Source organism: Rhineura floridana, chromosome 16 (assembly GCF_030035675.1).
Source record: "Rhineura floridana isolate rRhiFlo1 chromosome 16, rRhiFlo1.hap2, whole genome shotgun sequence".
NCBI classification, from domain to species: domain Eukaryota; kingdom Metazoa; phylum Chordata; class Lepidosauria; order Squamata; family Rhineuridae; genus Rhineura; species Rhineura floridana.
The window spans coordinates 37,300,830-37,304,592 of record NC_084495.1 but is presented as its reverse complement, the minus strand read 5'-3'; positions in this window follow the sequence as shown (position 1 = coordinate 37,304,592).

Sequence of the window (3,763 nt, the reverse complement as noted above, 5' to 3'; positions counted from 1 at the left end):
TCTTCCTCACAGAGGAAGGGGACGCGAGAGAAATCGACCCACAAAAACGCCATCCCAACACATAAACGGAGACAATAATACTAATAAAAAAAACCCTTCCGCGTCTTATTTATTATTCGGGCGCCGTGGCTTATTCACGGGGCGCGGCCAAGTGGGCCTGCTTAGACCGAAGTGAGCCTCCCCTGAGCTCAGTGGGACTAAGGCCGCAGTCCAATACACACTCACTTGGGAGTGAGCCCCATTGGACCCAATGGAGCTTACTTCTGAGTAGACATGTATTGGATTGCATCCTAAGAGTGCTCCCTTTACACGCCTCTTTTTAGGCCCAGTCCAACGTATTTTTCTTTGGGACTTGCAGCCTTACTCTGCAGAGAGGGAACCTTTTTGGGGTGGCTGGAACCTCATAACTCACGGTAACTGCATTTAGTTGGAAGTAAAACCTGCTGAGTTCAATGGGAGTTAAGCTGTAGGGAGAGGGATGGCAGCCCCACTGTTTACTCCGTTGTAAGCTCCATTGACCTCAATGGGACTTACTCCCTGGGGGCGCTTCCGGGCAGGTGCTTGTTGAAGGGTTGGTGCTCCTCATGTGTGCCAATGTTTTGCAGCGTCTGTGCACCGTGGTTGTGGCTTCAAAATGCCAGCCACTATCAACCCTTTCTGAGGAAAATCCACGAAGTTAAAAAATAAACTCTGGCCAACATCCGGTTTGAGGTACTTCAAGGACCAATTTACAATATGTAGGCACACCTCAGTATTTTTAGTAGACTTGTGGCTTTATATAGCCCAGTCCAACTGTCTGCATGTTTAGAAGTAAATCCCACTGAATGCAATTGGATTTAGGTTTGGAGCCTTGATAAATATATGGATTCAAGGGGAGGGGGGGAACCTAGGCCACTGACTACGCTTGAAATGCTTGAGGGAAACAAAACAGAAAAAGGTGTCCTAAGGAAGTTAACCCCCACCCCAAAGTAACATCACCTGGTGATGTGTTCAGATGTATGCACATTTTAAAAACTTCATCAGGAATAAAAGTAGTTCATCTGCCTGCACCACCACAAATAAAAGGGTAGCAATGCTTCCTCCAAAGTCATTGCTAATTGTGTTTTCCCTCTGCACAGTGGTTGTGGAAGGACAATGGGGCAATCTATATTCTGCAGATGACAGGTCTGGGGTAAGACATGCTTGGGGCCTTACGGAGAATAGCTCTATGGAATAGAATAGCTGGAAAGGCGAGAGGAACACCAGCTTATTGCCGCGCTCTTTTTCCTTTGTGTTTTGTTTTCTGCTCTGTTGCTACGATGGACAAGGGATGGCAGGTTCTTGCTGTGGGTGCTTTTGGGCAATGATTCATATCACTCAAGGTGAGAGCCTGGATAGGTTGGGCAGGGGTGGTGGTGAAAGGTGTTAAGTTGCTCAAAAGCCACAGAGTGCTGGCACAGAGCAGGGCCACTGTAGCTGAGAAATGGCGAGGGAGCTGTTACTAAGACCATTCATTAGTTTAATATATGTGTTTTATCTCAAACTGGAAGTTTTGCTTTTTTTTTCTAATTCTGCTCACCTGCCTTTTTGACAGAATTGTTCATTTGTTTACTAGACCTGTTTATGTGATTTTGTAACTTTTGTACATTTTTCTGTTTTCTTTTGTTTCCTGCTCTGGGATTGCAATTATTCAATGAAGAGTGGGCTATAAATACTGTAAATAAACAAACCTAGAAGTGGGGACCTGCGACAAAGGGTTGTAGCATGGAGTGTTTCAGTTCAGTGTTCCAGCCATGCCTGATTTCAGGATTTTCCATTCTGTTCCTTCCTGCTGCTCAACAATCAGTCACCACAGTCATTGACCATGCTCAGCCTTTATTGGGCTGTTTCCCACCAGGGTTCTTTCCTAAAGATTTTTAGTACTTCTGCAAACCCTGGGGGTTCCCCTGAGCCTGATCATACCTTTCACTGACGGAAGAGGAGAGGGAGGTCCCTGCTGCAGAAGGACTCCACTTCAGTCCCTGGCATCTCCAGTTAAACGATGAGTAGGCAGGGTGAGTGCAGGGTGCTAAGTTAGGTGAGCCACTGGTTTGACTCAATAAAACAGGAGTGGGGAACCTCCAGCCTCCATATGTGACCCTCAAGACTGTATTAGGCAAGCCACACCCACCTGACATACACCTGACATCATATAGGATGCTAGGTGTGGGGCAGGTTAAGATGTCACTGGGCCAAAGTGGCATTGCAAGCACCACCGATCAGCTGATTGGCAACTCCGACAAAGCCCTGCGCACAAAGCTTTGCAAGTCCCACCACTGAGCTGATTGTTGGGGCTCACAGCCTCCAACACATGGAGCTATGGAAGCCCCAGCCATCAGCTGATTGTCAGGGCTTGCATAGCTCCATGCGCAACATTAAACAAGCCTCTCCTGATGATTCCTCCTGATGCTCATAGATGCAGACAAAAATGGGTCACCTGATATTGTGATGTCAGGTGATTGATAGGCAGTCCCAGTCATCTGTCAAAATTGCCTGTGGGGTGTGCGTATGGAGGGGGGACATAAGGATCTGGCCCACCCCTGTAGCAGAAAGTAGTGTCAGATTACCCCTTCCCCCCCCCCGATCCACGTGGGGGGCTGCATGAGCAATCATAAAGAGATCAGATCAATTATCCTTCTGAACTGTTACAGTGTTGGATTTTCTTCCACTGTAACTCTGTACTGAACTACTGAGAACATTGTGTAGCAGCATTTTATTTTTAAAAGGAGAAATTGCACATATTCAGGGAGGAAATTGGACTGCTGCCAGCCCAACCTTCTGCATCTTAAGTCCCATGGAAACTGGTGGCGTGAGCTGTTCTCAGTGCTATTTTTTTTGCCCGTGTGCTCATTTGGACACATTTTGGCAATGAAAATATAGATTGCAAAGCCTCCCCAGGGTGGAGACCAGTAGTGTAGTGGCAAATTCTGAAGTACAGGGTCCCTTCATGATAGTTACAGCCATGCCCCTTCCAATCTTTTTTTCCCCTTGCTGGGTTAGGAATTAGATCCATGTTAATTCTTCTCCCACAATAACAGACATCCCTAGGAGCCAATCAGTGTGAAAGGGGAGAGTGTTAGCCACTGTGAAGAGTCTTCTCAGTGGCTAACTCACTTCCCTTCACTCTGATTGGCTCCAGTCAGCAAGAAAGGCCAAGGAAGCATTTGTCTTCTGACACTCCTAAATGGTTAATATACTCCCCCTTCATGATGGTTGCCTCACAGGATGCTGGAGACTTTGGGACTCTGCTCTCAAAAAAGTAAGGGGTCTAAGACACCACCACCCCCGAGTCCCTGAATGACTACACCCATGGTGGAGACAGCATGCAATTTGTCCTCTGTACAGCAGATAATGATCTAACCTAAAATATTAGCCGTGTTCTCTGCTCATGTGCTTGCATTTATGACGGCTGAATTCACAGTAGTTTACTGAGGAAGGAGGCCTGACACTGAAATGACCCATTCCGGCTTCAGCCTATGGGGAGTTTGTGCCAGATTACAACCTACAGGCCTTGCCAATCAACATTGTTTCTTTCTGTACTAGAAGCAAACATTTCTGAACATTCAGATTTGGAAAGCCTGGCGGTGACCCCTCTTTCCTCCATGCCTTAAGGCAGCCTTTCTCAGCCTGGTGTCCTCCAGATGTTTTGGACTACAATTATCAACAGCCCCAGGCGAGGATGCTGGAGCTGATGAGAGCATGGCTGCACTGGCTGGGGCTGATGGGAATTGTAGTCCAAAACATC